The sequence below is a fragment of the Giraffa tippelskirchi genome, chromosome 3, assembly GCF_054371585.1.
Source record: "Giraffa tippelskirchi isolate mGirTip1 chromosome 3, T2T-mGirTip1v1.2.pri, whole genome shotgun sequence".
Lineage (NCBI taxonomy): Eukaryota > Metazoa > Chordata > Mammalia > Artiodactyla > Giraffidae > Giraffa > Giraffa tippelskirchi.
The window spans coordinates 106,946,317-106,972,922 of NC_137277.1; the positions used below are offsets into that span (position 1 = coordinate 106,946,317).

General features: G+C 37.7%; 1 long non-coding RNA gene across 1 annotated transcript; it reads left to right on the plus strand.

Moving 5' to 3' along the window:
• The first annotated feature begins 32 nt into the window (after positions 1-32).
• On the plus strand, positions 33-25,869 carry LOC145541496 (uncharacterized). Its single transcript, XR_014079062.1, has 3 exons — positions 33-277; positions 4,150-4,320; positions 25,433-25,869. It is a non-coding gene; the product is annotated as an uncharacterized LOC145541496 (long non-coding RNA).
• Positions 25,870-26,606: the final 737 nt, after the last annotated feature.

Genomic DNA, 26,606 nt, shown 5'->3' on the forward strand with positions numbered 1-26,606 from the left:
ACCAAATTCTGGCCTAGAGTGATGACATCTTCTCTTCTTTGTGACTGAGGGACAAACAGATGCAGAGAGCCAGCGGAGGTCTGGGGCCATCCATGACATCAGACAGGGAGTCTTCTGTGTTTCTATTAGAGTTTCTGTGTAATTGTTTTGTCCACCCACAAACAGCTGGAGTCTTGCCTGGTATCTGAGACTTGGAAGGGGCTGGGAAACTGAACAGAACCAGAGGAGGAGGAGGAAAGAGGTGGCCCTGCAAGCAAGGCATACAATGTGAAGGAAGGTAGAGGAAAGCGGAAGAGGGGAGCATATGAGCATTAGACTCCAGTAAAGGAAGGTAGCAGCAGGTTACAAAGACCATTTTAGCTCAGGAGAAAGAAAATACGAAGAAAATTGTTCTGAAGACTAATTGGCTAGATATGTAATTTTCTCTAATTATGTTGTATGAGAAAATTATGCATATTTATACTTGCCAAGACTGTGTATCTCATCCAAACATGCAAACACATGTATCTGTCATCTTATTATACATGTGTGGGATATTTGGGCATATAATTTTCTAATTTGATAATGATTTAATGAAGTTCTTCTTGCAAGGTACCTTCCTTTGAATTCCTTTTTTTGTTCCTGTATGTCAAGCAGAAAGTGAGAGGAGACTTCCAAAAATGGAAATGCATCAAGGGAGGCAATAAAAACTTGATGAGGCTGTCACCCTTTAGATCTTTAAGGGATTTCTCATGAAGGGTGAATAACACTCAATATAATTACTTGCTAAAGGATTAGGATATATTCTTTTAATTATAAGTTTATACAGGTAAATGTTTATGGGCTTGCATGGACAAGCCTCCAGAGAGGTAAAGAAGTTTTATGTCTCGTGGCAGGAGGAACAGGTCCACAAAAGGAAGTAATATTGTTATCTCACGTCATTTACCGTGGAATCAGCTTTGGAATTTATGTTCATGCCATTTATGGTTAAAAAAAGGAGACTCAATTTGCATGTCTAATATGTGCTTAGGTTCATATCCAGTTAAAGCCAACTAAACTCACACACCCATGTCATTCTGACAAGACTGAGGTGCAGATGAAAGTAAGAATTCTCTAAGTTGTTAATACCAGTATTATATTGAATGCCTGCAAACCGTAGTAGATGGACAGAGGTTTTTACTGTATTAAATCAAGAGAGAAAACATCTCAATTTTCCGTATTTTTAATGTGTTTTAAACCTAAATGGTCCATGCCATATTTACTACTTTTGTAAAACACAATTCAGCCCAATATGTTTCAGAAGGGAAAAGTTTCCCAGGAGGGAACCTTTTAATTACATACAGGAGTGCGAATACGGCATGGAGAAAAAGAATTCTTAGTCATAAATCAAACATGCCCCATTGAAACTGCATGCTTAAAAAATAGCTTCCATCTTTATAAGAAAAAAACCACTATACTCAAATACTGCAAGCTATTGTCTCAGCTCCCTCCATCCATCCCACTTAGTGGGGAAGAGCCCACCTGTCATCAATGCATTTCTCTCCACAATTCTTTGTACCTTTGTAAAAGGCACTTCTGAAAGCCAAGCTCATCCCTGCGAGTACAGAGGCTCCAGCGTTAGCGTGTTGATTCTTCCCTCCAAGCATATATGAACCCAGGATTGAGATTTCTGTGCATGAGCTGTGTCTTACAGCTTGTGTTTCCAAATATGCTTTTATTTGGTTAGTTGGTTGTCCTGAAGTTCATGACTCTGCTCTGTATAACATAAGTGGAAGAATGCCATAGTGTCATTCCTAAATTCAGATTCTAAATGAATATTTAGGCATAACAAAACTGAAAAACGTGAGACAAGCATGCTTGGTCCAGGCTCAATGAATGCACTCTGTCATTTCCTTTCAAACATTCCTAAAAATTTTTTTGCAGTTAAGACCCTTTGTTCACAGCAATTCCTCCAACCTGTTTTATTTTATGAAAGAGCACAGGTTAAAAGACGTAAGCGCCAAGACTTGTTTTCTTGCTGAGTTTTCTCTTTTGTTGTTTCAAGAATTTGAGGTAGTTTTGTTGTTTTCTCTTTTCAAAATCTACATAATACAAACTTTTTTCCAATTGCAGGATTTGGCTTTGATGACATGTAATGAGCCATTCCTTAGGAAGTACAAAGTAGAAATAACATGAATAGTTAGGTTGCAATTATTAAGTCATCTTTCACCATAAAACCCAACATATGGTGAAATGAAAGTCATCTCTTCTCTATGCAGTGAGAGAAATTAAGATCTTAAAAAAAACAAAAAAGATCCTCACACATGTGAAATTGTGGTATTTGCGGCTTTCAGTGATCACTCATTTCTCAAGAAAAAAAAAATTTTTTTTGATGAAAAAAACAATTTTCCAGATAGAAATATATACATGAATAAGGATTTCTTTTCTAGAAAATTTTAGTTTTGAAATTATATCATCAGTAGCTATTGGCTTTCTTTTAATTGGTCATATATTTGCCCCTCCCTAAAGAAAAACAAATGGGCTTCCCAGGTAGTACTAGTGGTAAAGAACCTGCCTGCAGTGCAGGAGACATAAGAGATGCCAGTTTGATCCCTGGGTCAGGAAGATCTCCTGGAAGAGGGCATGGCAGCCCACTCCAGTATTCTTGCCTGGAGAATCCCATGGACAGAGGAGCCTGGAGGGCTACAAGTCCATAGGGTTGGAAAGAGTTGAATATGACTGAAGTGACTTAGCAAAGAAAAACAAACTGTATGAGCTGTTGTTTTTCACAGTATTCTACCTTAATTGGAATAGCTTAAGGAACAAAGATAAAAGTCAGATTTGCCTTGAAATAGTATGTGCTTTTTTAAGCCCTCGGTCACTATGGCCACCACAAATACAAAGTCAGAAGATCATGAATCATACATGAATGAATGCCAAATATTTTTTCTCCACCTGAGGAGATATGTCAAAGGATAATAGTAGCTTATAAAGTACACCATATGCCCTGTGTAAACCTAGTAATATGTTAAAATATTTAATTGTGAAAAAAAAATCACCAGAAGGTAAAAAAAAAAAAAGCTAATTTCTGCTATTCCAAAAAACTAAAGTAAAAAAGTCAAAACAGGATACCATAAAAAAAAAAAAGGCAGACATTTCATTTGATCTAAAGAAATGGAACAAACCTACAAATGTGGAAGAATTTCAACTTTTGCAAATGTAAGAAGGATTGCAGTGTTGTTGAGAAAGAATTTTTGGCATGCCAAATATAAGCAGGGCTTTTTGCCCCATCTTGTGACTGGTTCATCACTCACGCAAAAGCTATTCACTGTTTAACTTCACTGAAAATCCAAGAGGGCTTTACATTGATCTGTACAGTGAAAACCCAATCACCAAAGCTTATTACAATCTAATTTTTATGATGCTGCTGCATCTTTCAGGGTTTTTAATTCAAGGAGATGTAGCAAAATACACTCTGGAGAAATTACCCTGCCATATTAGCCCCTATTAATAATGACAACCCTTTAGTTGGCTGATCTGGTAACCCATAACATATTCTCTACAATATAATCTTTTAAATGAACAACTTCCAAATATTGACACCACCATTAATAATAATGCTTGTAGGATAAAAGAAAACCTTGCAACACTGAGTTCAGATAACCTGGTTATACTTCAATTTCCCTCACTTTTCCTTACCTTTTATGTAGATAACGCCTAAAAACATATTTCCTAAATTCCAAGCCAGTTTTAAAGTCAGTGAATCAAATTGCTCAAAACTCACACAGTCATTTAACGGTCAGTAACAACTTCTGAAACATATTTCTTCATCTGTAAAATTAGAAGACTGACTTGATTGATCTTAAAAATCCTTTCCAGATTTACAGTTCTTGTTCTAACAGCAAAAGAAAAACAGAAAAGCTTCAAACAAAGTTGGACGGGAAGTTAATATTTGTAATGTCACACGGAGAGATTAGCTCAACAATTTCCATTAATAGGAGTCATATGGTGAAATTCCCCAGAGCTATTTGGAAACAAATCTCTGATTGCTTAGAAGTATAGGTAGAGCCAAGTTACCTTGACTTTTTGTTGTTATTATTTAAAAATTCAAGGTATTCAGAGGTTATGCTCTTTCTTAGGGTGGAGTACCAGTGATACATTGAAGATTATGTTTGAAATTATGTTTTTCAGATGAATATTGAAGAAGGACTGAACTGAACATGAGGTGGGATGGAGAAGGATCAGAAATGCTGTAAAAGTCACCGAACTGGGCTATGAATTGGCATGTGAAAAGTATTTCAATACCTCATGGTTCCTTGTTGGTTCCTTTTAATGTACTTAACACCCAAACTGATGAAAGAGGTACTGAGATGTTATGAGCAGTTGCATTTATCATTTTATCTTGAGTTTTGTCGGACTTCCCTGGTGGCTCAGAGGTTAAAGCGTCTGCCTCCAATGCGGGAGACCTGGGTTCGATCCCTGGGTCGGGAAGATCCCCTGGAGAAGGAAATGGCAAACCACTCCAGTGTTCTTGCCTGGAGAATCCCATGGACGGAGGAGCCTGGCAGGCTACAGTCCACGGGGTCGCAAAGAGTCGGACACGACTGAGCGACTTTCCTTTCCTTTCCTTTCTTTGTTATGGGATAGCTGATGCAAGACTAGCCAAATGCCAAAGTCGAAGGGGATTGCAGGGAGCGGGGTGCTATCAGAGGAAGTTTTCAAAGACTGAAAAGAAGCATTCTAACATGTTTCCTCCATTAAAAGTGGGAATGTTCTGGGTGAAGGGTGTGGGGAGAAAGTGTCAATTTTCCTCTAACATGTGTTTATAAATTGTTCCTAGAAATTAATGCTAGGTGGTTCATATGTCTATAAATATGAAGGATTTCAGAGTATTAAAAGTAGGACTCGAAATATTAGAATGAATGCTTAAAAAAGGAAGTAGTTTTGTGTTTCATCTTCATATGACTTATTCTTGAATTGTTCTTTAAAAATACTTAAATGATTTAATGCTGATAAGACACACAACTTCTGAAGAATTTGTTTATTAAAATTTTTGATAATAAAAATGTAAAATCTACTAAAAAGTTGAAAATTATATTTAATTCATATACTATTAGTATATATAATGGGGCTTCCCTGGTGACTCAGACGGTAAAGCATCTGCCTGCAATGTGGGAGACTCGGGTTCGATCCCTGGGTCAGGAAGATCCCCTGGAGAAGGAAATGGCAACCCACTCCAGTACTCTTGCCTGGAAAATTTCATGGATGGAGTAGCCTGGTGGGCTACAGTCCACGGGGTCGCAAAGAGTCAGACACAACTGAGCAACTTCACTTTCTTTCACTTTAGTATATAATAAGAATTCAACTGTCAAGGCAAACTAATGTGTGTAAAAAAGAATTCATAGAAATAACAAACTAACTCTATGAGTTCTTCTCTGATAGTCCATAGGTAGTTTTAAATATTCTTTTTTCCCCTGTCTCCAAAAATATTTAAAAAAAAAAAAAGAAAAACCTATTACAGTAGAATTGTTTATTAATAGGTCTATCTGTTCCTTGTATCGGATGATCTTTGTAGTTAAAGGTTGTCTTTCTACCTTAGTGTTGTCTGTGATTATTTGGCCCAGTGGCCATTCAATAAGAGTTTACTCAGTAGTTTGGTACTGTTTTATTTTTAATCTAGACAAAAAGAAGCTCAAACAAATACATGATCTTTACCCAACTCTTTAATGCCCTAGATGGTAGCATTGGGACATTTATGAATAAGAAACTTAAATGACAACAAATGACAGTTTGGGAAAAAAATACTTGCATCATATATAATGAGGGAAATATTCCTAAGAGACAAAGAACACAAAATAACAAGAAAAACACAAACAGCTAAGTAGGAAAATAATAATAATGTAAATGTATGAATAAAAATACACATGGCTAATAAACATATGAAAAGAAGATCAGCTCCACTAGTAATCAGAAAGTCAGATTAAAACAATAATGAACTGTCATGTTTGCCTGTTTCATGAAACATAATTTTTAAAGGTTACTAATGTCAGTGGTTGGTAAAAATGTGGGGAAATGACCTCAGATATTTTTAGTGGGAGTGTAAAATAGTACAGCCCATTTGAGGGAAGGGAGTTTTCAATTTCGAATCTAGTAAAATTTAAAACACATGTGTTCTTTGAACCAGCAATTTCACAATTTGGAATTTATCTTAGAAAAATACTGGTACAAAGAAGCACATGTCTGAATGTTTCTGGCAGTGTTTGTTGTATTAGGGAAAAATTGAAAGCAACCTAAATATCTATTAATAAGGTGCAGGTTAAATAAACTGTGGCTTGTCCATCTGCAGAAATCTCTATAATCATAAAAAAACTAAATGTATTAACAAGGAAGTATATCTGTGACAGTGTGTGTGAAAAAGCAAGTTGTGAAAACATATATACAGTATGAACTTTTTTTGGTAAAATATATAATCACAGTAAAAACTATGCATACTAGAGTTTGAGAAGATGCACAGTGCTAATGGTTAATGACCTGTGGGCATTTTATTTCTACATACTTTTGCACTGACTGATATTGCAACTGGATAATTTTTTTAAGCACATGTTTTTAAACTATGAAGTGCAGAAGGAGGACTTTTTGTGTTTAGGGTAAAATTTGTAATGTTTACATACACTTCTTTATCTTAAGTATTTCTAGTGAATATAACACATGAGTATGCTTTGAAAATCAAATAATATAGGAAGGCTTTATGTATCAGTTTGGATAGTTTTGACTGTAAGTAACAAAAGCCTTGAATCAACTGACTGAAAAAATAAGGTGAGTATTATCTGACATTACAGTATGTCAAAGGGAAGTTAGTCTTCAAGGTTAATCCAGTTGCTCACAAGTGTCATGAAGAACCTGCGTTCTTTCCAATTCATCTCATACTCAGATTCACCTCACTTAAGGCTTCACTGGCCCTAAGCGTCTCACCCAGATAAGGCAACATCATCAGGAAGAGAATATAGCATATGTCCTTATAGTTCCCTCTAAGGAGTGAGGGGCACTTTTCTCAAAAACGCCCCCTCCTGCCCCCGAGGAGCCGTGCTTTCCCTTTCCATTGGGCAGATACCCAGCAAAGGAAATGTGATTATCCTTGGAGTTTAGGTAGATCTGAGTACAGATAAAATCAGGGTTGTCTCAGGAAGGAAAAAGCAGCAAATATATTTGGGATAGCCAACCAACAATGTCAATTACAGTGTAGCATGAAAAGGATTAACCCTAGCTCCACCACTCATCCTTCTCTAGTCCCTCTCCTAGAAACTATTTTTTTAAGCCAATTTTTTTCTTTTTTAAGATTTTTTTTTGGTATGTGGATCATTTTTTAAAGTCTTTATTGAATTTATTGCAATATTTCTTCTGTTTTATGTTTTAGTGTTTTGGCCATGAGGCATGTGGGATCTTAGCCCCCTAAGCAGGGATTGAACCTGCATCCCCTGTGTTGGGAGATGAAGTCTTAACCACTGGACCACCACAGAAGTTCCCTAGAGACCACTTTCAACACCTTTATTCTTTGGATAATTATTCCTGTATCTTTAAATAATATACTGCTATATCTTGATTTATGAATTTTAGAGTTTATCTATGAAATTTAACAACACCTTATTTATATTCTCCACCACTAATGCAGCCTTCTAACAAACATAATTGTTATTATTTTTACTTCCTTGAAACATAACCTTTGTAACTCTAAGAAAAAAAAAGGGTACACAATTTGCTTGAGCTCATGCTTTTATTTTTTCTTGGTCCATTTCCTCATTTTGCTGATGAATATCTTCAAAAACTCCTGAGAAAGTTTGGGAGGTTGAGTCTCTGAAGAGTTTATTCTGACACCATGTTTATTTGATAGGCTGGCTTGTAAATCACATTTCCAGCTTCAAAGGTTTGTTTTGTGGTTGTTTAGCCTTCAGAGTTGGAGAAGGCAATGGCACCCCACTCCAGTACTCTTGCCTGGAGAATCGCATGGATGGAGGAGCCTGGTAGGCTACGGTCCATGGGGTCGCTAAGAGTCGGACACGACTGAGCGACTTCACTTTCACTTTTCCCTTTCATGCACTGGAGAAGGAAATGGCAACCCACTCCAGTGTTCTTGCCTGGAGAGTCCCAGGGACGGTGGAGCCTGGTGGGCTGCCGTCTATGGGGTCGCACAGAGTCGGACACGACTGAAGCGACTTAGCAGCAGCCTTCAGAGTGGCTGTTGAAAATATGGACGCAAGTTATTCTCTTGATTTTCAACATGAAATATGTATATGCATGCACATGTATTTTCTCTGGAAGCTTTGAAGATTTCTCTTTATCGTCAGTGTTCTGAAATTTCACAAGAATATCGCTGATTATGTGTTTTTCATTCATTTTGTATAGATGTTATTGAGCCCTTTCAATCTGAAAGTCCATGTTGTGCTATAAGAAATGTTCTTCTGTTACTTTTTAAAAAATAATATTTATTTATTTATTTTATTTTTGACTGTGCTGGGTCTTCGTTTCTGTGGCTTTGGCACAGGCTACTGGCAAGGCTTTGGCAAGCGGGGGCTACTTACTCTTTGTTGCTGTGCACGGATTTCTTGTGATGGCTTCTCTTACTGTGGAGCACAGGCTCTGTGTGTGCAGACTTCAACAGTTGTGTCTTATGGGCTCTAGAACTTGGGCTCAGTAGTTGTGGCCCATGAGCTTAGTTGCTCCACAGCACGTGGAATCTTCCTGGATCAAGGATTGAACCCATGCCCCCTAAATTGGCAGATTCTTATCCACTGCTCCACAGGGAAGTCCCTTCTGTTACTTTTTATAATATGTATTCTTAACTAAGTTTACTTTTCTTTCTTTTTGAAACATTATTTAGACAATACATTTGCTAGTTGGGTTGTTTTTTAAAAAATCTTTTCACATATTTTCCTTCTTGTAGTGTTTTGACATTATTTTTTGAAATAATTTACTTATATTTTCCTGTAAACATTTTTTATTTTTGTTTATTTTTTTCTAATTCCAGGAGCTCTTTTACCCCCTTTGTCCTTTTTTCATATTGTTTTACTTTTTCATGGATGTAATATGCTTGAGTCTACCTAAGGATGCCATGTAGAGAATTTTTCATTTTCTTTAGTTTCCTGAATTCTTTTATTTTTCTCTAAAGTTAAGTTTTTTCTTTACTTCTTTCTCTTTCATTTTGCAGGCTTTCTACAAATGCCTCTTTCTCAGTTGCCTTATCATATTCATGAAAAAGGCAACATACAAATTTACTCTGAGCTTGAGTATAAAGATAGGAATCCTCAACAACCAGTGTTCTCCCAGGGGGAACTGGCAGGCAACGGACTCTCAGAGTTTGATGCCCCTAAATGGTAGCATGCAGAGAGGCTTCTGGTTTGGACTGTCAACTGCTACCCCATTAGCCCTAATTTCTACCACTTACTTCAGCTTCTTTAGGGAAGAGTGCTTTGGTTCCAGTGGTCATGGTGGCAAGGACAGTGGTGGTAGGTAGATAACCTGATGCCAGACATTCTGTTAATGGAGATCAACTGGGTGTGCTCAGAATTTAATTTCTCTGTTATTAGTCCCACAACCTTTCTTTACCTTCAGTAGTATCCGCCATTCCCAAGTCCTAATCCTTTTGAGGGTCATAAGTCCCTCCACATGAACTCATGGCTGTATATCCACTTACCGGCTTCATCAACCACCAGCTCTTCATCCCACGTTTGTCTCCCCCAAATCTGAAAATCTCATCTGTAGATGCTCACCTCCTTGCCACTTCCCAGCCACTATTTTCTTATTGTTAAAAGATTTTATCATCCTTGAGTTGAGTTCAGTTCAGTTGCTCAGTCGTGTCCGACTCTTTGCAACCCATGGACTGCAGCATGCCAGGCCTCCCTGTCCATCATCAACTCCCGGAGTTTACCCAAACTCATGTCTATTGAGTCAGTGATGCCACCCAACCATCTCATCCTCTGTCGTCCCCTTCTCCTCCCACCTTCAATCTTTCCCAGCATCAGGGTCTTTTCAAATGAGTCAGTTCTTCGCATCAGGTGGCCAAAGTACTGGCGTTTCAGCTTCAGCAGCAGTCCTTCCAATGAATATTCAGGACTGATTTCCTTTAGGACTGAGTGGTTTGATCTCCTTGCAGTCCAAGGGATTCTCAGGAGTCCTCTCCAACACCACAGTTCAAAAGCATCAGTTCTTCGGTGCTCAGCTTTCTTTATGGTCCAAATCTCACATCCATACATGACTACTGGAAAAACCATAGCCTTGACTAGATGGACCTTTGTTGGCAAAGTAATGTCTCTTCTTTTTAATATACTGTCTAGGTTGGTCATAGCTTTTCTTCCAAGGAGCAAATGTCTTTTAATTTCATGGCTGTAGTCACCATCTGCAGTGATTTTGGAGCCTCCCAAAATATAGTCTCTCACTGTTTCCATTATTTCCCCATCTGTTTGCCATGAAGTGATGGGACCAGATGCCATGATCTTAGTTTTCTGAATGTCAAGTTTAAGCCAACTTTTTCGCTCTCCTCTTTCACTTTCATCAAGAGGCTCTTTAGTGGAAAAATAACTCCAGAAAGAATGAAGAGATGGAGTGAAAGGAAAAACAACACCCAGTTGTGGATGTGATGGGTGATGGAAGTAAAGTCTGATGCTGTAAAGAGCAATATTGCATAGGAACCTGGAATGTTAGGTCCATGAATCAAGGCAAATTGGAAGTGGTCACACAGCAGATGGCAAGAGTGAACATCAACATTTTAGGAATCAGAGAACTAAAATGAGCTGGAATGGGTGAATTTAATTCAGATGACCGTTATATCTACTTCTATGGGCAAGAATCCCTTAGAAGAAATGGAGTAGCCATCATAGTCAACAAAAGAGTCCAAAATGCAGTACTTGGATGCAATCTCAAAAACAACAGAATGATCTCTGTTCGTTTCCAAGGCAAACCATTCAATATCATGGTAATCCAAGTCTATGCCCCAACCAGTAATGCTGAAGAAGCTGAAGTTGAATGGTTCTATGAAGACCTACAAGACCTTTTAGAACTATCACCCAAAAAAGATGTCCTTTGCATTATAAGGGACTGGAATGCAAAAATAGAAAGTCAAGAAACACCTGGAGTAACAGGCAAATTTGGCCTTGGAGTACAGAATGAAGCAGATCAAAGGCTAACAGAGTTTTGCCAAGGGAACGCACTGGTCATAGCAAAAACCCTCTTCCAGCAACAAAGAGAAGACTCTACACATGGACATCACCAGATGGTCAGTACCGAAATCAGATTGATTATATTCTTTGCAGCCAAAGATGGAGAAGCACTATACAGTCAGCAAAAACAAGACCGGGAGCTGACTGTGGCTCAGATCATGAACTCCTTATTGCCAAATTCAGACTTAAATTGAAGAAAGTAGGGAAAACCACTAGACTATTCAGGTATGACCTAAATCAAATCCCCTACAATTATACAGTGGAAGTGACAAATAGATTTAAGGGACTAGATCTGATAGACAGAGTGCCTGAAGAACTATGAATGGAGGTTCATGACATTGTATAGGAGGCAGGGATCAAGACCATACCCAAGAAAAAAAATTCAAAAAGGCAAAATGGTTGTTTGAGGAGGCCTTACAAATAGCTGTGAAAAGACGAAAGCCAAAAGCAAAGGAGAAAGGGAAAGATATACCCATTTGAATGCAGAGTTCCAAAGAATAGCAAGGAGAGATAAGAAAGACTTCCTCAGTGATCAATGCAAAGAAAGAGAGGAAAACAACAGAATGGGAAAGACTAGATATCTCTTCATGAAAATTGGAGATACCAAGGGAACATTTCATGCAAAGATGGGCACAATAAAGGACAGAAATGGTGTGGACCTAACAGAAGCAGGAGATATTAAGAAAAGGTGGCAAGAATACACAGAAGAACTATACAAAAAAGATCTTCATGACCCAGATAATCACAATGGTGTGGTCACTCACCTAGAGCCAGACATCTTGGAATGTGAAGTCAAGTGGGCCTTAGGAAGCATCGCTACGAACAAAGCAAATGGAGGTGATGGAATTCAGTTGAGCTATTTCAAATCCTGAAAGATGATGCTGGGAAAGTGCTGCACTCAATATGCCAGCAAATATGGAAAACTCAGCAGTGGCCACAGGACTGGAAAAGGTCAGTTTTAATTCCAATCCCAAAGAAAGGCAATGCTAAGGAATGCTCAAACTACCACACAATTGCACTCATCTCACATGCTAGCAAAGTAATGCTCAAAATTCTCCAAGCCAGGCTTCAACAGTACATGAACTGTGAACTTCTAGATGTTCAAGCTGGATTTAGAAAAGGCAGAGGAACCAGAGATCAAATGGCCAACATCTCTTGACTCATCAAAAAAGCAAGAGAATTCCAGAAAAACATCTATTTCTGCTTTATTGACTATGCCAAAGCCTTTGTGTGGATCACCACAAACTGTGGAAAATTCTGAAAGAGATGGGAATACCAGACCACCTGACCAGCCTCCTGAGAAATATGTATGCAGGTCAGGAAGCAACAGTTATAACTGGACATGGAACAACAGACTGGTTCCAAATTGTGAAAGGAGTACATCAAGGCTGTATATTGTCACCCTGCTTATTTAACTTATATGCCGAGTACATCATGCAAAATGCTGGGCTGGATGAAGCACAAGCTGGAATCAAGACTGCCAGGAGAAATATCAATAACCACAGATATGCAGATGGCACTGCCCCTCTGGCAGAAAGTTAAGAAGAACTAAAGAGCCGACCCCCACCTACACAACCATATTGAGAGATCACAGCTTTCAAGATGTTCTTTCAGTCACTGGCATATATAGGATGTATGATGGTATTGTGTGAAGAGCTCTTGGCTGGAAGAGTCAAAAATAGTCTTATTTCTCCATACTAATAAACCACACCACCATGGAATTTTATTTCCTTACCTGTAAAGTGTCAGAGGTTATGCCATTTCCAGTTCTTTTCAACTTAATGGCTGGTGTTTCTATAAACCTACGACTATGTCACCAAATGGTATCATTTGAGACTTAATCAACATTACTGTAAATGTGTTTTCTGAGCATGCTGCTGTGGACTTGCAATGCTCTGCCCTTAGTGGGATAGGCTTCATCAAGAATTTTCCTAGGGCACCAAATTAACTCTAATAATACTTAATAGCGAGGACTCTTACCTAATTGGGACAGTCATGCTCACTTAACTGAGATGCCTCTAGGTGATTGTGTGTTGTATCTACAGAACTGGAGGTGACGGGAGACTGGTGATGCTTTGGGCTTCTTCAAATCATTCTGTTAGTGCCAAGTCAGCAGAGCAGGGTAGAGAAAGCAAACTCTTCTCCAGAAGAATCATGTCTCCTCTGTGGGAAGAATCAGTTCTCCCAGGAAGATTACCCATCAGTTCTCCAGTAAAAATCAATTAGTAAAGGGCACTCTGACTTGATAGGCTGGACTGGTATGTTGAGTGCTCGAGATAGGTGTGTACCACAGCAGATAGTTTCTGCCAGAGAGAGTCTTATAATCTACATTACAAGACAAACCCACACAAAGATGGGAGGCAGGAGGGAATCTGAGGCTGAGTTAAAGGGAAGGCTTGAAACGTACACAAACAGGCACACACGCCTATTAGTCAAATTTTTAAAAAGGCATGAGATTGTAGATTCTTCTTTACAATCTTCATAACCATAACAGAAATGCTGAATTTAGCACCCGGTTGGGTTTAACCATCAATCGTCTCTGTCTTTAAATTGAATGACGTCTCTGTTTCTTTGGCTTAAGGTTTGTTGCCACTGTATCATAAAAATCTTGATTTTTTTTTCAATATAGTTCATTTTAACTCCTCCACTTGGCCTATAAGACAATATTTTCCCCATTAATAGCAGTTGGGGACATTTTATAATGTAGAACTTTATTATTATAAGACCTAAAAGAAGGCATGTTTAAAGTTTTCTTGTGTTTTTGGACACATGGACCTAGGAATTGTGAACTGATTTCCTTCTGCGGAGATTTTGACTTTCTTTGATATGTATTGATACTATGTAATAGTGAACCTGTCCTAGGACAATCTTAATACTCCCTGAGTGTTGAATAGTCCACACATACCATTTGTTCCTAATCCAAATAATCCCAAGTCACATGTCTCATATAATCACTGCAGTTGCCTACAGCAGACTCACACTGATAACTTTTTTTTCAGAGGGGTGGAGCCTTTAGATAATTTATTTAACAAAGTTAAAGGTGTAAGTTTAATTATTGCTTTTCAGCAGTTGACATTACATTTGGGCTCAGTAACATCGTTGAGATTTCTTCCACCCAAAGCAGGAATGCTCCATGCCCTTGGCTTAACCTCCTCTGAACTAGGTGCTCACCTACACTGTTATTAGCAAAAGTAGTTTATAGCTCACTGCTCATGTGGGAAGTCACTTCTCTCTACCTGTCTCACTGAGACACTGAGGCTAGGGCAAGAGACAAGTGGAAGTTAAGCAAACTAACATGCTGAAGTCTGGTGGATTTAAACACCCCAAAGACACCTGAGTGACTCTCTAGCAAGGACAAGATTTTATTTAGGACTCTTCTTTCCTTTCCTTTGGTACCTCCTCACCCTCACGTCTGATGTGTACTGAGCAGTGAATTGACATCTTTCACTACAATGGAACTCGATAATTTTGGATATATTAATAAAAATAAAATACTTACTATCTTTAAAGAATCTGTGATTTTGATTTAAAATTTTTAATTATTTTGCCCTTGTTGTAAAATCTTAAGTTTATGTGACAATGCATATTTGTTTCATAGTAATTTAAAATACTTTATGTGACACTGGAAGGTTGTGTCTATTTGGAAAGCAGAACAATTATGCCAGCAGACACTCAATCAATGACAAATGTCATTTATTAGATAACTGCTAGAATACATTTTGTAAATTAACCCATATAATACTTTATCAGTATTCTGGTCTATCTGATGATTGTTAAACATGCCAACAACTTCAAGTGTTAAATAATTTGCTTCAGTCCAGAGTTGATATCTTTCTCTTTGTGGCTATATATTATTACATTATTTATTCTCCTAAATAAGGTCATCTTATGACTCAAAGAATTCCTAGAAATCTCTAACTCACTTTGAAATTCAGATTTATTGGATTAATTTATAAGGTCAAAGTTCTTCCACTGCTTCACAGGCACAAGAATTTCTTCAGCTATAAGTTCGGGTTACACCTTAAATGCAGAAGGGTTCTACATTTATTTTTGGACTTTAAAAAAAACCTGGATAGGAGCAAGAAGGATTGTGGATGAGTTACTGGGGAAAGAAAAGTTTAGCGAGAGTCAGAAGGCTGGTCAAGGTTGCAGAAGTGCCTCAGCTACTTATTTGCTTGTGATTCTCTTTAGACTTCAGTTTCATGAGTTTTACAGTGGAAGTGCTGTATTGAGTCTCTCTGGCCATATGTGTGTGTTAGCCACTCAGTTGTGTCTGAATCTTTGTGACCCCATGGAGTGTAGCCTGACAGGCTCCTTCTTCCATGGAATTATGCAGGCAAGAATACTGGAGTGGATTGCCATTCCTTCTCAGGGGATCTTCCCAGGGGATCTTCCTGACCCAGGGATCAAACCCAGGGATCAAACCTGGGATTCCTGCATCGCAGGCAGATTCTTTTCCGTCTGAGCCACCAGAGAAGCTCTGGGCATATAATAGGATGTTAATGCCTTTTGCTCTCCACGTAGATTCCCTAAAGACTCTTTATAAAACTATGGCGATCTTCTGAACCCAACAACTGGTGATGTAACAAGGTCATTTTCAGATTTATGAAATATCAAAAGTCTACCAAAGTCAAGCAGATATACAAAAGTACTTTACCTTTAAAAAATCTAGCAAAGGTTAAAAAAACAAATCACATTTAAATAATTGCCTTTTTCATTAAAAAGAAATTTAATTTCTTTAAGAAATTAAGACAATGCCAGTAAATCTCCATATTTATTCTCTACTTCAGACTACATTGTGCCCCCTAAATTCACATGTTGAATCCTAACCCCCAATGTGACTGTATTTGGAGATAGACTCTTAAGGAGGTAACTAAATTTAAATGAGGTCACAAAGTTGGGTCCCTAGTCTGCTAGAACTGAGGAGCTTATAGGAAGAGGAAGAACTCTCTCTCTCTCTGCCTGTCTCTTTTTTTTTTCTCTCTCTCTGTCTCCATGCACACAGAGGAGGCCATGTAAGGACACAGCAAGAAGATGACCATCTACAAACTAGAAAGAAAGATCTCACCAGAAATGGAACCCATTCAAACCTTGATCTTGGACTTTCTAGCCTCCAGAGCTATGAGAAAATTAATTTTTATAGTTTAAGACATGTAGTCTTTTTTTATGGCAGCCCAAGCTAACTAAGACATTCTCCATACTTATTAAAAGTACAGAGGAATGAATAAAATATGCCACAGAGGTCCACAAGAGTCCTCAAAATAGTCCTCTAGTGCTATTCTTTGCAAACACTTGACTATCTGGAAATCATGGCATCTAACCCTAAGAAAACCCCACTCTATTGGGTTGCAAAAGGGAAGGTCTGACCCTGGTATCACCCTAGTTAATATTCAGGCAATGTATACCACAGGCTTCCCAGGTGGTGCTAGTGGTAAAGAATCCGCCTGTCAATGCAGGAGACAAAAGAGACGCGGATTTGATCCCTGGTGTCAGGAGGATACCCTGGAGAAGGAGATGGCAGCCCATTCCAGTATTCTTGCCCAGAGAATTCCTCAGAAGAGAAGCCTGGTGGGCTACAGACCATAGGGTCACAAAGAGTCGGACATAACTGAATGAGTTAGCACAACACAATGTATACCACATGTGTAATTTTAAACTAAACAATGGCAAAGTCTATCTATTTATAGACACTCAAGATGATCTCTTAAGATTCATTCTGTCCAAGACAGAGAAGGGTACAGGTGTTCTCTCCAGGGTGGAGAATACTGTGAGGTATCCCATGGGGCTGCAATATCATCACTACCAGCTTTCTTGGATTTGTAGGGGTTGTTCTGCCTTCTCTCAGAGTGAATAAGTTTAGGGACAAGTAAAAAATAATATTAATAATACAGAAGTCAGAGATGAATGTTACCAGAATCTAAAGAATGTAATTGAGACACCATCCACAAGCACAGAGAAGCTGAAGTTTAATTGACTTACCCACAGAGCTCATTCACAGGAAGTAAATGAAGTCCAGAGGAGGATTATTTGAGAATTTCTTGTTGACCAGAGCTAAATTATTTGTCTGTAAGTGGCAAGAGGATGGGGGCTTCCCAGGTGGCTCAGTGGTAAAGAATCCACTTGCCAGTGCAGGAGACGTGGGTTTGATCCCTGGGTTGGGAAGATCCCCTGGAGGGGGACATGGCAATGAAGCCAGCTCTCTCCAATTCCACTGTTCAATCTCTTACCCAGTCCACTACACGTAACTCCTCTCTCTGTAGAGAATATGATTGGGCCTAAATAATGTATGCCACAGATTCCACAGGATAGCAAAATATATTATAATATCTGATAATGGGTACATATTACTCAATGGAAAAACAACATGAAATATGAGATATTTATAAAAACACCAAAACCATTCCAAATTACTGGGTGTTATAGAGTAATTGTTTTTCTTCCTTTGTAAATTATCTGGGATGAGGACAAGTCAAATGATCTCCACATGTGTTCTAGAGATGTAAACAAACTTATTTACTTTCCTTGACTGGTTCTCATTTTGTTATCTCTTATAGAGGTGCATTCTTTAAAGAAAAATAATGATTTGGCTGTGTGGCCATTGTCAAAATCACTTGTAAACACTCTTCCATAATGGAAAAGAATCAACCTTGAAATAAACTAAAACAGCTATTTTTTCTTGACTGAAAGTACTGCCTGAGACAGAATTTTAATTTACTTTCAACTATCAAAGATATTGTTTTAATTTTAGCACAGAAGAGCAAAGTAACAACAAAAATCAATCTCTGAATTTCAAAGAGGATCATTAAGGTTGTTCCAAGTCTATATGTCTGAAATTATATAATACGGATTTTAATGTTATTTGAACTTTCCATTTAAAAAGCATTGGCTCTGTAAGCAAAACCCACCACAGATAATGACTTTTAATTGTAGTTTTTCACATAGTTTGTAGTATCCATTCAAACCTTGTGATGAATGGATATCTGGGTTTTTATTTCCCCAGGAAGCTAGTAGCGAATTACACTTTTGAACAGTTCGTAACTTAACATTTTTAATTTTAACATAGTATTCATGAAGAAGAATTCCATTTGCTGCTGACAAGTAGCGTCATACTCTCCAACCGGTCTTGTGAATACATTTTGGTCAGCCAAGGGCATGCTTAGGTAAACTGCCTCACCTAACACCACAGCCCTTGTGGTTTACAGTAAAAGATAAAAGTGGCGTGCTTACAGTAAAGGCTCTGCAGGGAGGTGGCTCACTCTGGAAATGGTACTGGATGATACTAAGAACAAGAATGTGTCATTGGTTTCAAGTTGTATTTCTCTTTCTTGGAGTAAGATCTTGCAAGAGAATAATAAAGAGGCACAAAGTAAGGGCAAATAAAAATGATCTAATATGGAAGTTTAGGGATCTTAAACAAGATCCTCCCATCTGTAGAGGTGACCATTCTAGATAGGTGAAACCTATCCTAATTTTTTAAAAATCAAACCTCTGGGGAAGAAATATCATGAGTTACCAAACTAATAAGTAATGGTTCTTGCTATGTGTTTCCTAAATTCCTTCCATAGTACTTCATTGGACATGTCCTTTCCTTTAGTCATCCATGGAAATGAAGCCCCTGGTTAGAGGAGATCAAGAGTGTCTGGTCATCATTTTTTAAATAAGAAATTTTCATAGGCTTACGATAGGTATTGTATCTAAACATTTTCTTCTTTATAATGAATAATCTCACTTCCTTGCCTCTTTCCTCATCTCCTCTGATTTCAAAACCCCGTGTTCATTTGTGAGCTAGAAGAAGGAATAGGCAAAGGATTAAAAGTTAGGGCTCTAGTTAACAGTCCTGCTATGTATGCCATTGGGTGAAACACTTCAACCTTTCTGAGTTTCATCATTAATAAAGTGTGAAGTTTGGACAGATTTATCTCTGAGTCTAGCTCTAAAACCAAAGTTCTGATACTTCCCATAAATCGAGCTAGTTCTTCCAGGTTAATTAGGGAATTTAGAACTGGACACAGCATGCTGATGTTAAGTATAGAAGTTAGGTCACCACTGTGCTTGCTTTATTATTATTTCTGAATCCTAGTCTCACAATAATATTTGTAAGTTGTTGGACTTCAGTGGTAAAAGAATCATGTGATTATTCATGTTAACCTCACGACTTTTTCCTGCTAATCTTGTTCATCCTTATTAACTTTGAAAATATGTTTAGCTTTGTTTTTAAGGGTATCAGCTGAAAATTTACCTAAATAACACTCATTTTGTTTGCTACTGATTATTCCTCCAACATATTATTTCATTATTATAACCTTGGCAACCATGGACTGGCTAACCTTTCCACCTGACAGTGCATCATTTGCTCCCTTAATTATATTTCTCACAAATCACTAAGGAAAATATTTAGCAGTATCAGAGCTGGTGCTGGTCCCAAGCAATTGCCACCAGTACTGACTCTGATCCTCTGATAAGTTCTTTCCGCATAGTAACCATAAGTTGTGTGACTCATCCTGAGCCTATGTTCCCAACTGACTTATTTTCCTCTTCCTGTTTATTTGATTATGTTTAGCATGTATACATTCTATTGATATACTTCCTTTGACAGAAAAGCAGTCCAAGTTGATAAGATGAATCCTAGGAACCTGCTTAGGTAATATATGACAAAAAGAAACTTAGCATGGCAAGAAAATTAAAAAATAAAAGCAGCCCCAAAATTGTAGCCCAATTGAACTGTATAATTTACTATATTAAATGTAAATGGGATAAGATATCCAGGTAAAAACAGAATTATCAGGATAGAAAATAATACAAACCCAACTGTATGCTGCCAATGTAAAGCACACTTTAAATATAGTCATAAATAGTTTAAAAATAAAAAGATAAGGGGAAAAAACCACTGTCCAGACACTACTCAAAAGAAAGCTAGTTTGACTGTATTTATGTCAAAATAGGCTTCAAATAAGAAGTATTACCCAAGATAAAGAAGGATATTTTATAATAATAAAAACTGAATTTGTAAAAAATATTAATATGACAATTTTGAATATAATACAGCTAATAACAAAGCTTCAAAGTAAATGAAACAGAAATTGACAGAAATATATAGGGAAATAGATAATCACAATCATCATGGGAAACTTTAACAGCCAACCGTCTGCAATTGATAAATAAATATTTAAAAAGTCAATAGCAATATATAAGATTTGAATGGCACTGAAAACAAGCTACCTAATAGACTTTTCTAGATACCACATCTGACAGATGCAGAATATACATTCTCTTCAAGCATATGTGGAACATTAAACACAAAGACAATATGCAGTCTATTAAAGACTTTCAATATATTTAAAATGATTGAAATCAGAGTGTTTTACCTCACCCCAACAGAATTATATTAGAAATCAATAACAAAAAGATATCAATAAATTCCTCCAAATATTTGGAAATTAGGCAATATTTCTAAATGATTCATCAGCCAAAGAAGAAGTCACAAGAAAATTTAGAAAATATTTTGAATGGAACAATAAAAATATACAACACATTGAAATTTGTAAGCTGCAGCTAAGAGTGCTTAAAAGGAAGGTCATAGCTTTAAATATTTATATTAGAAAAACAAAAAAATCTCTAAAATTAATTATCTACCCTTCTACCTAAAATTACAGAAAAACAAATTAAGCCCCAAGTAAGTGAAAGAAAGGACATAATAAAAGTAAAAGCAGAAATCAATGAAATGAATCTCAAATAATAATAAAATTAACATTTGGAAGAATTGAATATTGGTTCTTTCAAAAAAATTAATACAATTGAAACCTCTATCAAAATTAATCAAAAACAAAAGATAGGGGAAAAAAAATACCAAAATCAAGAATAAAAGAAGGGCTAGCCCCATAGATCTTATAGACATTAGAATAATAAGAAAATACTATGAACAGCTCTGTGCCAACAATGTCAACAATATAGATGAAGTAGATAAATTCCTTGAAAAACATTATTTCCAAAATGGATACAAGAAGAAATAAATAACCTGAATAAGAGTATCTGTGTTATAGAAATTAAATTTGTAGCCCTACATTGGGAGCCAAGTGCTATAGGCTGACAGAAGGCGAGTAATGGGGATGTGGTTCTTGCCACTAATCTAAAACACAATCTGAGTCATAGGCCATGCACTGTAAAGCTGTTCAAGATCTCAGACATCATCTAGGTCAGCACTCTAATTTTACAGGTGGAGAAATTGACATCCAGAGAGGTTAAATATTTGCCCATGATCACCAAGCTTGTTAGTGGTAATCAAAAATATCCATATTCCTAACACTATGTGAAATCATTATATGGGCATATCTCTCACACTTACAGTTACCCACTGTTTTCAAAGTCCAAAAGTGAGTGGCCCATCAGCGCATACATTCTTCAATCTCCCTCAGTCCCTTTGAGACTTCATCTGATAGATACTCGAACCAGCTTTAGAATAGAAGGGAAAGAGTGCGTAACTATGCCCAAGTCCATGAGGGCTGGCTCATGACTGAGAAAGAGTTCTATGACAAGGAACTGCGTTTCAGTCATTTCTCCATAGAGGTTTTAAGACCAGAGCGAGGAATGCAATGCATCATTGAATTGAACCATGAGGTGAACACAACCTTTCATTTGCATTGAGTTTAAACATAGTAATTTCACTGGGCTAAAAAAAAAAAAAAACAATGTGAGGGTCATTTATATTTTCAAGAGGTAAGCAAAATTTTACCCTCCAAAATATAACCTCATTGTTTTTACTCCTGTGTAATTTTAGAAAACCTAGAGACCATGTTTTTCTCCCAGATTTCTTTTGAAGACTGGGTCCACCATCTAATGATCTGTTTATATTTTAATGCAAACTGACTTTCCTCATGGTAGTAAACAGTGTCGTAGGACTGAGTGTGTGGGAATAGTGGATATCGGGGGCCTGGAATTACCCAAATCATTGACCCTCAGAAGGACTTCCTCTCTTATCCTTGCACCAGACATTTTGGACTATTACAGAACAAGATTTTCTTGTTTCCAGAGTTTCCCTTGTCATTCACCTTGATGTGTTTCAGAGTCTTGCGAGAATTTCTGTCAGCACCAGTTTAGGAAGCCTCAGGAGGTCATACAGTCCATGGACGGCTCAGTAGGTGAGCTCCAGAGAACTGAAAAGTCTGCCGATTCTCTTTCCTCCAAATCTTTTGACCTGACTTCCCAGGCCCTCTGACTGAGAAGTGTAGGCCAGGTAGCACTCCCTAAGACTGCTGAAAATACAAACAGAGAACTCAGCAGGGGAGATGGGGAGTAACACTGTGAATTGGGTGGATGTATATGGAAGGCATCATTTCTGGAAAGTTTCCAGGATATATTAATTGGGCAACAGCTAGTCAGCTTTTTGGGAAAATGAATCAAAGTTGAATGCCTTCCATTGTAAGTTATAATAAATAAGCCTCTCTTTAGGATGCTAATACTAGCCTTTCTTTCTAGTTCTTGTTTTTTAATAAAAATAAATACATTCATATTTTCCCTAATTTTCTTCTTTTCTCATCATGCCGAGATTTATGATATACTTTGAAATTTGGTTTCAAATGTCTGTTTTAATTATATATGAACCACCATAAGTGCCCTGGTTCCAATGTGTTAAGAGACTTTAGCAACCTCGTCTAATATGAATCTAGACATCTATGTAGGACTTGATGACAAGGGGGACTCCTGAGAACAGTCATTGGATTGATTCCATAGTATCGCTGTGACAGTGTGGAAGCACCATGGGACATTTTCAGAAGCAGCATGGAGGCTATAAGCCAGAACAAAGTGCACTGGCATAAATCCTCAGTAAATATTTATTAAGATCAATGGCTACATACAATGTGCTGATGGTAGCCTTTTGCTCTCAGTTATAATTAAGATGAATTACATTATTGATGTATTAGGACCTCCTGTTTGCCTTTAAAGCACAGGACAGGACTTTTTTTTTTTTCCAAGACAACTTACATATCTTGCTAGTTACCAGACACTGCACCAGTGCTTGCTCATAATGCTTGCTCATTCTTTTAACCTATAGCCAGTCTGTAGTGGTTTGGTGTGGAGAAGGCAATGGCACCCCACTCCAGTACTCTCGCCTGGAAAATCCCATGGACAGAGGAGCCTGGTAGGCTACAGTCCATGGGGTCGCTAAGAGTCAGACACAACTGAGTGACTTCACTTTCACTTTTCCCTTTCATGCACTGGAGAAGGAAATGGCAACCCACTCCAGTATTCTTGCCTGGAGACTCCCAGGGACGGCGGAACCTGGTGGGCTGCCGTCTATGGGGTTGCACAGAGTCAGACACGACTGAAGCGACTTAGCAGCAGCAGCAGCAGTGGTTTGGTGACAATGATGTGACCAACAGAGAAGTCTTGGATAAGTGCCAGGATCAGATAGTAGTGAATCATTTGACCTCTACTTATGTGGACAGTTTGAAAGTGCTAATAGTCAGTTCATAATCACATTCAACAGCTCTCAATGAGTAGTAGCCAGCATTGGTAAAAAGCGGTGCCTCTTAGAGAGGATTCCTTGAAGGTCAGAAGGAAGAAGGAGGACCCAGAGGACCCTCAAAACTAGAAGATATTTATAGAAGGCAAGATTCTTGTTGGCCAGGGGTAAAGGAATAACTTTCTTCTCCCTTATATATGTTTTCAAAAATTGGTGGTTGCAAGACTTTATCTGAACCTTCTTTGTCTTAGATATTCGTGAATACTATTTTGGGTATATTTTCCAGAATGCCCGCTTCCCTCATAGCGGTTTCCTTCAAAGGAAAGAATAAGATTTGGGGTTTTAACTCACACCTTGGAAGTAAAGAATATTTAACTGAAAGTGTCTGTTAGGAAAAGAACATAAGACATATTGAATAATTCAATGAAGGCAAATGAAATAATTTTGCTCTATTTCTGCAACAAAAAAGAAGAGAGAACTTATATTGTCATATTTTTTACAGTCTTTAACAGTCATAAACTCTTTGATAAGTACTGTGCTGCATGCTGTGAGGTTGCTTCAGTCATGTCTCTTCGTGACCCCATGGACTGTAGCCCACCAGGCTCCTCTGTCCATGGGATTTCCAAGGCAAGAATACTGGAGTGGGTTGCCATTTTCTACTCCAAAGGATCTTCCCAACACAGGGATCAAACCCATGTCTCCTGTGGATTCTTTACCACTGAGTTTATGATCTGAAGTACTAAATCCACTCTGCTGAAGTCAAATCAGTTGTCAAAAGGAAACATCTCTCATTCCTAAAAACCTGGTCTGGAGTGGTGATCCTCAAATTCTGGGTCTAGAATCACTAGTGATCCCTTATAATCTTTGTTCATTGATCATGCATGATTCAAGTTCTATTACAACCCCATCTAAAGCACTCAACTTTTAAATAAATATTACAGACTGAGTAACAGACCCAGACATCTTTTTTTAGGTTTGTCATCAAAATTGTTGCAATTCAACTACTAGTTCTAGGCACAGAAAACATCTGTGGACTTAATTTGTTGACTGGTTGGTTTTATTTACCGAAATAGTAACAAACTGCCCAAACATAAATTGAGAGCTTCTGGTCAGCAAACTGAGGTTATCTAACTTGAAAATCTACTCTCTGTCTTTGTCTTTGCCTAAGTTAATGATTCCTTTCAAGTTGCTCTAGCCAGTTATTTCCCATTTCCTCATTTTGAGCTCAGAAATAATAAAAGAGTGGTTACTAAGTGTTTTGTTTATAAGTTTGATCTAATAACAACTGCCTTTTCAGTAAACAAACACTAACCTCAATGAAGTTTTCACATTTCCTTTGTTAAAGTATTTCAACATAAGGGACAAGAATGTCCACAAAGGATTTTTCCAGAAATTTGATAGGACATCTGTGACTCCATCTTTTTAGTCTCAGATTAAAATATTGAATGCCCCTTGATCATGGGCATAACCATAAGGAAGTCAGCTCTGTGTATCTCATCAGATTGGCAACAAAGCTCTGGTCATGTCTGAAAAGTGGCCTGATTACTGCTCAGTAATAATCTTTGCTTTTCTTTGACTACTCCTGGAACACTGAAAATGGTGTATCTTTTGAACACACTATATGTTTTTCAAAGACAACCATTTATTAAGAACTCATTCTTTTAAAGATTTTTCTTAGGGAAGTTCCTTAAATAGTTTTCATATTGCACTGACAAACTGATATAGAGTATATTTGTATGTTTAGTAGTATCAATGAGTCTTATCATCCTGTGTTGATTCTTTGAATGTTAATCTTTTGTTCTAGCCCCAGGAGATTCTGAATTATAAAAGAAATGTCATCAAGAATCAATGACACTGAAGCTTGGAAGAGGCAGTTGGAAAGAGCTATATGAGCCCTATGATATACAGAACCAAAATTGTGTGACCTGGGTTTCTAAAGAACGCAACAAATTCTTTGTCGAATTCTTTTCTGTAAACAGAGAAAAGGATGATCAGTTGGGCAATGACTTACTCCACATTCAACAGCTGTGTCATTTCCTGTCGGTTAAAGGGTAAGGGCTAAGTCCACACAGCAGCAGTAAATCATATTAGCAGTCAGCATTAATGAGGAAAAGCAGGACCAAATTCTGCAACCTGGGCCAGAGTACCCTTACCAAACAGCCTACACAGCTTATTGCAATGCCCTTGATGGGACAATCAGCCATCATTTTGAAATAAAAGATTCCTCTCCAAGAAGACAAATTCTTCCCAAACAACAAGTTCAATCCATTGACTTTTTATCAACCTTCTTTCCTCAATTCCTCTTTCTCAAAAAAAAAAGATAATAATAATTGCCTTCTATTTGGTTGATGTTACATAAGACTAGCTGAGTGACCATCTCCAAAAAGGGACAGCTGTGAAAGTGGCACCCTTCAGTACAGAGCAGGTCACAATTTTTACACCCTGCTATTATTTTATATTAAACTTCATGTATTTGAAGCTACTTCATGTCCACCATCGTTCAAAATTCTCAAACAGAATGCCTATGACTCATACTCGTATTTTCTGACATAACGTCTCTGAAGACATCCTGAACGTTTTCTTGTTCTTACGTCACCTCTCGACTCTTGACGATGCCTGTAAGAGACCGGGGCTTCCTCCTTAGGACACACTTGCTCCTTCAAACACTTCTTCTGGCGTCTTTGGAAAGGCAGGCAACCATGAATAAACAATTAGGATTATGCCTTTACAATATTCCACTGTGAGCTCAGATCTCCATAAATACACTGAACCTGAATAGGGAAGCAGAGGGGTTGCCTGACACATTTCTAAAGAAGAATGTTCAAAAGTAGAGAGCAAGTGATTTTCTTAGCAGCCTTCTTGCGGGACTTAAAGGAGGCAGATAATATCATTGCCTTGTAGGGATGAAACTAAGGAAAAGAATTCAGTGTTTGCTCCAGGTCAGACAGTGCATTTGTTTAGCAGGGGCTAAAAGCCAG